Source organism: Nuphar pumila, chromosome 13 (assembly GCF_984573655.1).
Source record: "Nuphar pumila chromosome 13, dmNupPumi1.hap1.1, whole genome shotgun sequence".
Classification (NCBI taxonomy): Eukaryota; Viridiplantae; Streptophyta; class Magnoliopsida; order Nymphaeales; family Nymphaeaceae; genus Nuphar; species Nuphar pumila.
This window is the reverse complement of record NC_143261.1, coordinates 15,445,551-15,459,881: the sequence shown is the minus strand read 5'-3', so window position 1 is coordinate 15,459,881 and position 14,331 is coordinate 15,445,551.

Genomic DNA, 14,331 nt, shown 5'->3' with positions numbered 1-14,331 from the left:
ATTTTGGACTGGGTTAGTACTCTTCTTGTCAGAACAAAGTAACAAAATCTGACCTAAATGGATTGAGTGGATCATTTCAAACCGAGTCACAGCCAAGTGAACAGGCTCAAACCAAGTTCCTGTGGTGTCCAGTCGAACTGAGTCGCCGAATTGGCCGGTCTAAACCGACGAGTTTGCCAACTATGGTGGCAATGACAATCACAGATTCAGCATGGTGGATTTGATAGGAAAATTTTGATGAAATACAAATTTTTTATCATAAATATTAGTGATTCTGTGGCCGTTGATTTTGAATCGGATCGATCTTTACTAAACAACCCATGTAATCTTAGTCTCAAATTTAATGGAAACTACTTGTAAGAATAAGATTTCAAAGTTGGTATGATAATGGGGCTAGGTTAGAGGGTGACTCGGGTCGAGATAGCAGCTTTGCTCGACTCATGATGACCGAGACGGTTCGACTTGGAAAAATGTCCGTTAGAATGGCAATTTCGTATATTATGAAAAAGGCAGGGTGGGATTGGATGGTTGGATGCTTGAAGGTTTACGTCTCTGTGACATTTTGAACGGTGGGTCGCTGCGCTGGTTGAGGTAGCTCGCACGTGGTTTCCTCCAACCTGATTTTGGATAAAAAATAATGTTGAAAATTCAGTGTTTTTGCACCGGATGTCAAATCCCCCAAAAAAATTTGAGTGAAGGATTTGGCATCCGACCCTTGATCCACCGGGATGAGCGGTAGATATTGAACATCACTGTCAATGGTGATTTTGTATATCAGCTGATCTCATCTCTCCACTTCCCTCCTCCGTGCTCGTCATTTGGTGTGGGACTTCACTTGTTCCTCAGTTCTGATGGGACCAGTCATATTGAGCCGAGCTCTCCCATTGGTGGGACTCACTGATCCTGGAGAAATGCCACCTGACATGTCTAAGATGCGTTTGTCCAGTGAAGCAAACACGATCTCATTCTTTTTTTTTTTTTATACAACAAAAGAACCTTCACCGAGAACCGGGTCACTAGCGGGCCCGCATCCTGACAAGGTAAAAAACTCCGGGTTAAGGACACGACCACCCCACCCAGCTTTACGTGCCCCAACTGTGTAAAAGCAACACAGCAGCCTCATGTGACAGTGGGGTTCGACCCTGGGCCTTCAGCTTAACACAAGACCCTGCTTACTGCATGGGATACCACCTCAGTGTTCTAAACAAAAATGACCTGTATTAAGGCTTATGAAAACATCAAATTCAATAATTTACTAGTTGACTCTCATTAAATTAACCATGTTGAAGTCAGATTTAATTAAAACACATTGCAACGATGAGATCCCAAGATGGGTGTGACGATAATTGATTTTAAATATTTTTTCCATTTATTTAAAAAATAACCAATTCAGGGTGAAGTGTATCAATTTTCTGCCGATATGATGCGTATCAACCGATACAGGCCAATATGCACCGATACTGATCACATTAGATTGGACCACCATTGGGTTGCCTGCATGGCCGGCCGGGTGGTTGTAAAGGTGTTGAGTTGAAGACCCCGGATCAAACCCCGCAAGAGCACAAGTGTGTCCATAGCTTTGAGAGGTGGATCACGAAAGGCAGGGTGGTCGTGAGGTCCCACAGGTTTTCCCTTGCTTGGTCAAGGGTTCCTCGTCATAAAAAAAAATGTTAGGGTTGACTGGATCCCTTTCTGATGGTCACGCCCTTGGATGGTGTCCTTCCATATCACCCATATGATCCGTAAGGGGCTCCATACACTTGGTTAAGTGGGTCAACTTAAGGCTTTCAAGTATAAAGAGGTCATGAATTCGATACTCAGGGTGTGCATCTGTTGCTGCAAGTTGCGACTCCGGTCGACTATCCCCTAGGCTCGTATGGGAAATTCGAACCTCTCCATGTTACATAAAAAAAAAAAACATTGTTTTTGCATTTTCAGCTGTTCATTTTTTAGGTTATACACTCTAGATACCGTTTATATACAACATGAATGACACCCAAAGAAAGTTTATGGGACCTATTTAAGAGGCAAAACTATCTAGCATGTAAGGAATGCACAATGACCAGAGCTAGCACGGGCTCAGCCTTTTTAAGTTCAGCTCAAACTCATTCGAAAAAATAAATGAGTTGAGCTCGAACAAGGGTTGAGGTTCGGTACACCTAAATGAGCCAAGCTTGATCAGGCAGTCCAGCTCAGTAAGTCCAATTAAGCTTGTTCATATAGTTATATAAAAAATAGATTCTAAATATATATTTTTTTACCTTAATGGATAAGTCATTGGTCATCTTTGAAAGTAGCATGGGTTTAAATCGCACCTTTTTTTCTTCTCTTTTAAAGAAGGATTTTACACAAATTTTAAAAAGGTTTTTAAATTAAAGGTGTTAAAAATTTTTTTTTAAATAAAGGTGTTTACCTCTAATTTATGTTCGGCTTGCTTGCGGCGAGCTAAGCCGGCCCAAGCTCTGTTCGAACGTGGCTCGTGTGCCTCCCTACTACCATGGCTTTTATTCTAGTTGGTGCAAGTCCTAGGGTTAGGGTTGGAACCTATGTCACAAAAGAAAACTTTGAATTCATTGATACATCATGAAACAACCAAATTTTGTCAAAAAATACGGGTGGACCCGGTGAACCAAGAGCCACTCGAGCAACATGGTCTCCTCTGCCCATGCCTCGACTTGCCATAGTGAGTAGCAGCAGAATGTTTAAACTCACTTTGACCTGATTTGACTTAACGATCCAGAAGTTTTTTTTTATATAATTCAAAGAAAAAACCCTCATCACCGACCACACATTGGCTGGCCTCCATGTAAAACCCTTGAGGTCTCCCGTGCCCACTGAGTACACACAGTTTTGACTTTGTGTCAAGGAACATCACCTGTGGGTTTTGAACTTGTGACATCTCGTCAACTTGGTGACATTCACAAGTTGCCCCTACCAGACAAGCAGAGCGCGGCGACGCAAAAAGATGGATGCTCTCCATATGTTTTTGACATTAAAAAAAAATCCTAAATGTTGTTGAAAAATGCTAGAGTATTTGACAAGCATGATATGCTCTAATATATCCTATGTCACAAAGATATGCATAAGACTTGAGACGCGACAGAGTAAAATGCACACATTAAAAAGATTTTGAAAAAAGGGATACGATGGCAAGGATTCTTTAATTTTTTAATCCATAAAAAAAATGTTTTTTGATATTTTAACACAAAAACCACATTTTTAGTGAATTGTTAATAAAAAATAAAATTATTAAAGTAATATCCATGTGTGTGCGCATCCATGTCATTTTGTTTAGAGCATGTCTAATTGTATCTAGGGGTGTCAACAGGTTGGGTTTACCCAGACAAGACCCGAACCAAACCATATAGGGTTCGGGTATGGTGATAAATAAGAAGACTCGGGTTCGGACCCAAAGCTCCAATTAATACATGGACCCGGGTATAGTTTGTGAAATTTTATACCAGACCTGGAGCCAACCCGAGTTCCGATTAATTAGACCCACAAATTTTCAATGTAAAAATGATAAATATGGTTTTATAAGGTATGGTCCTGGTTTGGTTCATGTAGTTCTTATCAGGGCCGGGTATGGTTTTTCTTATAGTGAACCCGATTAAACATGGGTCTGCACCTGATACCATACCCGAAAACCAGGTCCAAGTCTGGTTTCACCTGGGTTCAAACCAAACCAGACCAGTTGACACCCACCAAGGACTTGTTACCAAAATGGCATGGCCCTGTGAAAAAGAGTATAACAGACATTTTCAATTTAACATATTATTTTAATTTATAATAGTTTAAATTGTAATTTTGTCATTTTTATTTTAAACATATTGAGATATTTTAAAGCAAATACATGAAATTTATCACAAAAGTTTTGCTTGCAAAGAAAGATAACAAGGGTGCATTTGAATTAAGGGTGAAAGCGGATTAGGTAGATTGAGACATCCAACCTGAATTTGACAGGTTATTTTCAAATTTGGATACTTAAAGTGAGATCCAATCGTGCACTGAACACTTTAAGTATGATCTAATTTGAATTCGGATCACTCTTTTCAAAAGGGTTTGGGGGCGAACGACCAACGGGGGGATCCGGTTGTGTGGCAGGAGCAGTTAGTTAACGTCACCTTGTGTTGGGACCTTGCAAGTTCGAATCCCTATGGTATTGTTGTGTAACTGGTAGGGGGTCTGCCTAACCCCAGCTTTCTCTGTCTAAAAAGAAAAGAGTTTTGTCCATTTCTAGTAAATCAATCATGCTGTCTATGGGTCAGAATTTCAAAAACAAACACCGAAAATCCATTAGCATGATTCATTTAGCACCGTGCCCATTTTATAAGTTTTCATTCTCCCAATGGTCCATATTCAATATCACCACAATTTGAACTGGATTCAACTCTTCATTTGATACTGAATTTGGGTTGATATCTCATACCATCTCCGTTGGTGGAAAGCACAATGATGGTCACTGTAGCTTGGGATGGTGATGAGATGAAGACACTGGATCAAACCCCACTGACACTCATGTAAGCTAGGGTGATTGTGGGGTCCCACCTGGGGCTTTCCTCGCTTCGGCAAGGGCTCCTTGTCATAAAAAAAAATAAGAAGGGGTGGGCAGCCCGATGGGCCAGCACACCATGGATTAGGTTGAGTCAAGGTTTTAGGCCTTAACCCATCTAGTTACCAGGCCAAAACCCAGCCCATTATATAAATGGGTCAGGCCTGGGTCGGCCACGGGCTACCAGGCCGGCTCAGTGGGCCTGAGCTACCTAATTAATTGTTTTAATAATCTGAAAACTAAAGCTAACAGCTGCATTAACTGTATTAAAACTAATATGCAATTGTGAATTTTTTATTTTTCATTAATTTTCTTAGATTAATTTGTAAGCTTAATTTTCAAAAGAGCTTAAAATTTAAAAAGGGGTTTGAGTGTGTGAGACGGCACTGTTAAACATTGGCCCATTGGGTCAATGGACTGGACCATGGGTTGCCTTTCAAAACCAAGCCCATTCAAAATTGGGCCAAAACCCAGCTCATTAATAAATGGGCCAAGTCATTTTTGGACCGGGTCATGCACAAAACCCGATGGACCAAGGGCTTGAGCCAGACCAGCCCGGCCCATTGCCTACCCCCTACTCATAAGGGAGAAAAGTCTTTTCAGAGAAAATCAGCACTTCAGGTGAAACAAACAGATCACTCTCTCTCTCTCTCTGCCACACTCATACACACACAATCATCCACCTTAATTTGGATTTCTGGCTCTGCCACAACAGGTCGACTTAGCCTGTCAAAGGGCCATGCCCCAGTCAAAGCAGCCCTGCCAATGGCATCCCGTTGGTCACCCGCTTCTTCCATAGGAAAGGCCTGATGTGATAGGCCATGAGGCCTTCCAACCCATGACCAATTGATAGGCCAGGCCTAGCCCTGATTCAAGCTGGGCTGGGTCCCCGAAAGGCGGACTAGGCCCAGCCATTTCAGGCCAGACCCCAGGCCACCCGACCATTGTCCAGCCACTTGAAATACGTCCTAAAAGCTGCTGAAAGCCTGAAACTACCCAAAAGTGCATTATCAGTAAGGAAAATAATGTCTGACACCAATTCAATGTCAATGTTTTCATCACGCTAACAAGATTGTTAGTTACTATAACCCAAATATGGTAAGGACCATTCAGTCACGTTGGTAAGTGAAAATAATCAAATCGGTATGCTGGTAACAACATCTATTAAGGTAGGACCCAATTATCGTCTACAAAGAGAATTATCTGGTTTGGAGCTCATTAAAGCACTCAAAAGATCAAAAGTGCTAACCAGTGTTGTAAGTATCGTATTCGTACAATATGATACGATACGTATCGGTACTATTTACTCTAACGATACGATACACACTCGTATTGCGATATGTGTGTGTATCGTATCTATATTGAGTAAGTGTATCATACAATACACCCCTTTATCGTATTCAAGTGCACTTTAAAGGGGCTAAAACGTTTTTTTTACTTTGAGTTTTAAAGACGTTCTTAGGTCCGATTTCTCCATTTGTGTAGAGGTCATTAGAGGGAAACCCATGCACCCATAAGAGACTTGAGAGCATTTTGAGATTTAATTCTTGCACAAGGAAGAAGCCTTTGTGGTTTTTTCGTGTAAGAGTGCATTTTCACACAAATTTCATTCAAATGAGATAAGGTAAAAAAAACTTCATTCTTTGCTTCATTTGTGTATGATTGAAGTTGAAGGAGGGTATGTTCATTTTTTTTAATGTTTTTAGAAGATATTACTTTTAGTTTTTACCCTTAATCTCATTTTTTGTTTCTTTAGAACTCGAAATTTGTTTCTAAGTGTGTTATTGAGCATTGTCTTACATCTTTGTAGTGATTAGATTTAATAATCCATGCCCTAGGAGGTTGATGGAGGGTGTAGGCATTGGGGGATGCCTCTCAAAGAATCTTGCATTGAAATATTGTGCATCAATTGACTTGGAGATGTGTTTGAAAAGAACGATGACATGTAACTTTTGTAGTTTTGTAATGCATGGAGGTTGTTGTAGCTTTCAAGAGGTGGGCCACGTAATGCATGGTGGTCATGAGGCCCCACCTAGGGTTCTCCTTGCCTCAGGGAGGGATCCTCATCATCAAAAAACAGAAAAAAAAATTAGGCAAGCTTGCGCAGATAAGCTCAAGACCAGGCCTAGCCACCCTAACAATTTCTAGTTAATTTGGTTCCAGATGAAAATGAAGAATGCCAGTGTAATGTATCACAGGATACAAATGGGTCAGATCTGGGATGGAAGTTTTGCAAATTTTGGTTGTTCCAGATCAAACTCTTCGACATATCTAGTTGTAACCGTTTGCATCCATTCACAGCTCGCACTTGAAGGGTACAAGACTCTCTCTCTCTCTCTGATACTATACCATTAAAAACACATTTTCAACTTTTTAATAGTGTTAATGTTCTCCATAAGTTTATATATTGTTTATTATTGTATATATACTGATATTTTCTCAATACATATAACTAAAATTTGAAAGTATCGCAAGATTTTTCTCACTTCCAACACTTATATAGTTTGCATAATAAGAGCAAGTTTGAAAGCAAGAAAAACTCTCATAGTAAAAGAAAATGTTGCTTATTAGAAGTTTTGACATGATATTTTTTCTAAAATGAAAAATTCTCACTTGTTTGGATAGTATGAGAAAAATAAAATAAAAATTCTTAAAAAAATGAGAATAAAGGAGGGGGTGATGGTAAAGCTTCTTCGGCACATTTTTTTGAGAGGTGGGTAATGGTGGGCGGTGGTAGTAGTGGTGGTGAGATGAATGTGTTGGATTTAAAATCCATCAAAAAACAAAAATGATCGATATTCATGTTCACGCTAAATCGTTGAAAGAAAGACTGAAACCAAATCTTGATGTTGAAGCGTACTTGAATTCATTAGCGCTTCGGTAGATCGTTGATTGATCTTTCAAAATCCGTATATACAGTCATTTTTCTTTCTCTGAACCTTACGAGAGTGACTTATTTTTTTTTTTTGAAAATCTTAAAGAGAAAAGGCTACTATATATGGTTTGAGGACCATAACCTAATTTGACTCCAATTGAGAGTTTGTCTCCAATTCAGCCCATCATAGAGTTTGAGACAAACAGAACATGTCTCTTCATATAATAAGACCATATCATATGAGACATCATATGACCCAACCTGATTAGATAACGTAAACTAGGCTTGAATCATAGACAAACTATAATTTGTGATTGTTATATGTAGGCCCACATGATTTTTGTCAACAATCTCCCACTTGGGCCACATATGTTACCTTGATTCCGGCGACCCCTGTCCCTATATTTACAAAAAAGAAGAAGAGAAACAACCCTTTTTCAATTGAGTCTGTCTGCAACAATTTTTTTTTTGTTATCCTTAGTTTTTTTTTCTGTTTTGAGCATACCCCCAATCAAGATCTGCATCCATTCTCTACTAGAGAGAAAAGTATAACAAAGACCCCATATGGGATCTACGTCAGATTTCAGAGAGACATCAATTTTTTTTACGAAGGTTGTCGGCATCGAATGACCTCGATACATTAAAAAAAGAGAGAAAGAAACAAAAAAATAAAAAATAAAAAATAAAAAATCAAACAAAAGATCTTTTTCTTAGAGGGTCGCCATTAATCGGCAACCTCTCTTCTCTGGGTTTTCTTTTTATAAGGTCGTCGACATTGGGCGACCTTGGTAAATAAAAAACAACAAAAAAAGGAAAAAATACAGTGGGTCGCCAAAATCAAGCGATCGTTGTTCTTAAAAAGAAATAAAAAAATAAGTGGAAGAACAAGAACATAGACCCTGAATCGGGGCCTATGTCAGATAATATTTGGTCATAAAAAAATAAAAAAAAGAAAGTTTTTTTATTAAACAGGATTTTTTTTAAGGGGTCGCCTGTAAACGGCGACCTCCCTTTTCTAAAAATCTTTACAGAAGACCGCCGACATCCGATGACCTCACTACAAAAAAAAAACAAATAAAAAGATTACCTATTTTTTTTCTTCGCCACCATCACCTCCTATTTTTTCGACGATCCAACCGGCAGACCGAACAACATCTTCCTCATCAACTGAAATCCTTGTTTTCTAGCGATCCAACCTGCAGACTGAACGACATCTTCCTCGCTAACTGAAAACCTTGTTTTCCCTATTTTATTGGTGATCCAACAAGCAAAGCGAATGACATCTTCCTCTCTGACTGAAACCCCTATTTTCCCTGTTTTTCAATGATCCAACCGGCAGACCGAACAACATCTTCCTTGCCGACTGAAAACCATGTTTTCCGGTAATCCAATCAGCAGAACGAATGGCATCTTCCAAGTCGACTGAAATGTTTTTTTGAAAAGGGGATTACCAGTTTTTTTCTTTCGTCGTCGACTCATCACTACAGCCAACATCCCTAGTTTTTTTGGCAACCCAATCGGCAAGCTGATCAAACTGGATGCTTGGCATCGTCACAACATTTTTACAGCATCAAACCACCAGAAGCTTCTGGTTTCTCGAATCATCATGCGTTTTATATGGTTTTACAAGTGAAATTGTGACTAAGCCCCTGGTCTTTTCCAAAAATTTTGGTCATATCCCTACCAGGTGATATTACCATTTGCCCGAGGTCATTTTCAGTATTACTGGTCAAGCCCCTGATTCATTAAATTATGCTTTCATCCCTGCTTTTTATTTTATTGTTCGTTCTATCTTTCTACAATAAATTTACTATAATGCCCTTGCACTTTATTATTTTTAACATCTATATCCCTAAATAACGAAAGAGGTTCTTGTTTTTTTGGTAATTTTAGAAAGGGACCTAAACTCTAAAATATTATGCAGAATAGGATTAAGTTTTTTATTTTTTGCAAAAAACCCCCTGAATTTTTTTTAAGTCCTATTTTTTTATAATATTTTTTGTGCAATACTCTTCTCTGACTTTTTTGAAATTATAGAAAAGTGCTCAGAGATGGCAAGTTGACTCATTTTTATTGAAAGTCAAGAATTTGATTGTCGTACATTTTTTTGATACTTGCATGAAATAATAAGTTTGATTTCATGAATTTGTTGATTATAAAAGTTATGATTTAAGAGTTTATAACTAATATTCCCTTAATTATCTATTTTTTGAATGTTGGACTTATATTTATCATATTTTTTCATCATAAAATACCTAAATTCAGAAAAATAACAAGTAGGGTTTGTGGAACCGAATTAACCAAAACTGACAAACGTAATAGCACTAATTTTCATGTTTGGAAGAGGAGGATTCCTCTTGTTTTAACTTTAGAGGGTATTGAAAATACCCTCACTACTGAAATGAGGGACCCTGGTGCTGAAGCTACCGAAGAGGACAAATCCACTTTTCTAAAATATAAAAAAGCATGTTTGCTAGAACCATCATGCTCACCTATATGGATGATTATCTTATTAGGGTGTTTGAAGATTACCCTACAGCTAAGTCTATGTTTGATGTCATTTCAAAGAAGTATGATACTACTTCTGAAACACACGTTCAATTACTCCTAGAGCAATATAATTCGTGTTAAAAGAAAGAAAATGATAATGTCAGTTATCAAGTGAACAAAATGATTGTTATGGCAAAGGACCCAGCGATAGTTGAAAATGCAATCCCTAACCATATGCAAATATCCACTATTATGAATAATCTCCTATCGTCATGGAAGATGGTGCAAACTGCTCTTAGACTGAACTCGAAAAATCTTACCTTAGAAGAGCTTTATGCTCAACTGAAAATTGAGCAACAACATATGCAATAAGATAGAAAAAGCACATTACACTTCACGAAGGATGCTTCCAATCACAGTTATAGCCCTTCTAGACGTCTACATTTTAAGAAAAAAAATTAAAAGTAATAACAAAGTTAATAAGAGAAAAGGTCCAACATTCCGCAAGCCACAAGGAATGCCTCCCTGGTCAAGTGTTTTAAGTGTGGAAAACCTGAACACTTCAAGAAAGATTGTTGGAGCTGGACAAACAACAACAATGACAGAAACAACAAAAATGGCCAGCAAAAGGAGATGCAAGATATAATTTGTGTGATCATAATGCTCTTATGTGTACCAAACTCTTTATAGATGGTAGGCGGACTCTGAGGCGACACGTCATATAGCAATAAACAAGGATGGAATGGTGGACATGATCGAGTATAAGTTTGGTGAACATCGAGTGTACATGGGCAACAACACCTACTCTGATGTTATGGTGTCGGAATTTATCGCATTGAAACCTCTAAAAATAATGTTTTGCTGTCAAATGTTCTACTTATACAGTCCATAAGACGTAATTTAGTATTTTTTCGACCTTGATTGCCAAGGGTTTTGAAGTCAAATTTTTACTAGAGAAGGTTACTATGAGAAAATATGGTTGAGTCTTGTTTGATGGGTTTTTGATAAACATCATGGATTGTTTAAAATTGATGATTCTCGTATAAATAAAATTTCTTTTATTTATGCTTATATTGGCATTGTCTTTAATGTGAATGTAAATGTCTGACATCAAAGACTGTTATGTCTACTTAGATAACTATTATGTCTATCTATCGAGAGAACTGTGTTACGCTTTAGACATAGATGACATGAAAGATAACTTATCATATGGTGAGGCAATAAACTCATGTGAGTCAACTGGGTATAAGTTATGGACGAGAAAATTGAGTCTATTGAAAAAAAATCAGGTCTGAAAATTGATTGATTCACTTGAGAAAAGGAAAGTCATTGGATGTAAATGAATTTAAAAAAAAAAGAAATTCAAGTCCGATAGTAGTATTGATAAATTTAAAGCAAGGTTAGTTACTAAAGGTTTTTCTCATAAAGAATGATTAGATTATATTGACACATATTCACCTGTTGCAAAATTCATCTTGATAAGGATAATTCTCACTATTGTAGCTCACTATGAATTATATTTGCATTAAATGGATGTTAAAACCATGTTTCTTAATAATGAGCTTAAGAAAATCATTCTCATGGAGCAACCTGAAGGCTATATAATAAAAAGCAAAGAAGATAAAGTATATAGGTTGAAAAAAACCCTATACGGATTCAAGCAATCACCATGTCAGTGGTACTTAAAGTTTCATAAGGCAATTATGTCATTAAGGTTTCTAGCAAATAAATTTGACCACTGTGTTTATGTCTGAAAAAGTGAGAGTAAATTTGTTACTCTCACCATACATGGATGACATTCTTTTGACTGAAAATGACAATGATATGATTGTCAAAACCAAGTCATAGACAAATTCTCAGTTCGAAATGAAAAACATGAGAGAAGCATCCTATGTTCTTCGAATTAAAATCACTCGAGATAAAAACTCTAAACTTTTAAACTTGAGTCAAGAAAAGTATCTAAATTATATACTCAAGAAATTTAAAATTAGTGATTGAAAGCCTTTTAGAACATCTGTGGTAAAAGGTATCAAATTGAGTAAAAATGATAGTCCTGGTGATGGACAAGAAAGACTGAATGTCCCTTATGCACAAGTTGTTAAAAACTTGATGTATGTTATGTTATGCACAAGTCTTAATATCGGCTTTGTTGTTGGCATCGTTAGTCGCTACCAAAATAATCCTGGTTGGTCTCACTGGCAAGCAATAAAAGGAATATTTTGATATTTAAAAGAGATTATAAAACTTGAAATTATGTTTTCAAACTGATGATGTAGATTTAACTGAGTATTCTGATGCTAACTTTACAGGCAGCAAAGATGATAGTAAATCCACTTATGTATATGTTTTTCTCCTTGAAGGATGAGTAGTTTTCTGGTCTCGTAAGAAACAAGGTTGTGTGGCTGAGCATACTCAAAAAGCAAAATATATTGCATGCAATGCAGCTGCCATATTTGTCATTTGAATAAGTTGTTTCATTAATGATTTGAAGCAGGACATAACCAATGGGCCAATCTAAATTTATTGTGATAACCATGATGCGATCTCTCTTATGAAGCGTGGAGCAGACAATTCTCAAAGTAAACATATAATGGTAAAGTACCATTATATTCATGATATGATTAAAATTTATGAAATCAAAATCAGCTACTTACCTCCATGATCCTTTAACAAAGGGCATATCAGAGAAAATGTTTTCAAAACATATGTCCTGTATAGGATTAAGATATGTCTAATAAGACATATGGTTGGATGAGTAACTAAAGTACATAACTCATTCCAGAAATATAGATGAAAGAGAAATACTCCAACAATGAGAGGTAAAATCCTGCATCATGATTAGTTTCACATCAATACGTGGAAGATGTTGGTCATACATGACCATGGTGGCCATGTTTCACAAAGAGTTTCTTGAGTTAAGGAGAGAAGTGGGCCCTCCCTCTCTCTCCAACTTGAGAAATTATCCATTAAAGGGCCTTATCTACATGAAACATGTTTGAACGTGTTTCATCTGGATAAAGTCAAAGCAATGAAACTGTTACCGATTTTTTCTCTTTAGAGAAAAAATCGGCGAAGTCCCACGTACATTGGGTAATGGCTACCCAAGAGGGTGAAACCACCAACAACTATCTCTCTCTTAAATAAGGGAGAGGGCTTACTCAAGAAGCACAACTAACCTGTGAAAGTATATCATCTCCTGAAGGACGTGTACAACTTTATCTTCCCCTTCACTATTCTCACCTTCATCTGCACGTATCTAGAACATTTCAGGGTAGTGGTGATGGAGCTTCTCTAGCATCATTTTTCAAAAAGTGAGTGATGGTGGGTGGTAGTGATAGTGGTGAAATATATGGTGGTGATGGATGGTGAAAAATCATAGGGAGGACCATTTTTCGAGAGGTGGGTGGCGAGGAGTGGTTGGCACCATTTTCTCTTGGTAGGAAACATTCATCCACCTCTATCCATGAAAGAAAGAATGTTTCATATTCAAAAGTCTACTTTTTTTTAAAAAAAAACTCTTGAAAGAAAAAGTTGAAAAAATCATACGGATTTTTCATTTTATTTCACTTTTCCTAACGTGCCCTAAATGGTGATCATGAATAGTGGCATTGTGGGGGTAAGAAGGCAAAGTGGATCGTGCCAGATTTTCCCAGTGCTGGTTTGCCAAGAACCCAGTCATAAAATTTTGTAATTTATTGCAATATTTCCAAAGGTTGATATACTACACAACAAAAAAACATGTTATTTTCATCATATGCCAACGCAACAAAAATAGCTTTGAGGTATTTTCATATTTTCTATATTTTATATGCATATATACCAATATTTTCAAAAAACAAATCCTAAAAAACCAAAAACTTTTAAATTTCACAAGATTATTCCAAATCTTGCCGATATTTTCTTGCAAGAAGAAGACCTGTACAAAAAACAACAGGACAGCACTGTATAAGTTGAACGCTAGCTACATCAGTTTTCGGAAGAGACTCAGTTGGACAATGTAATCTAGATTGTGGATCGCTCAAATTCCAGTCATCAAAGGAGGAAAATGTGTCATTTATCTTCATGGAAATGAATATGTTACTTGCACTCGTGCACACACAGAGGCAGGTAACAGCCAATCAGACCATCAGTATCAGCCTCCACCACCACGAACCACAGACATAAAGGAGAAAGCAATAGAGCAACTGCTGGGTTTATTACAAAGTATCAACAGTAACAGTAGTAGTGTCAAGCCACAAGCAAATCATAATGAACCACAAACAGCATAAACTGTTGAATGCATCACACCAGTTTTTTTTTTCTTTTTAATTCTGTCAAACACTTGTATAAACACTCTAGTGCATATTGGTGCACAAAACTGCCTTTATGAAACACAAAGAAAATCACAGGGTCGTAGGGTTTCTAGACTTCTCCA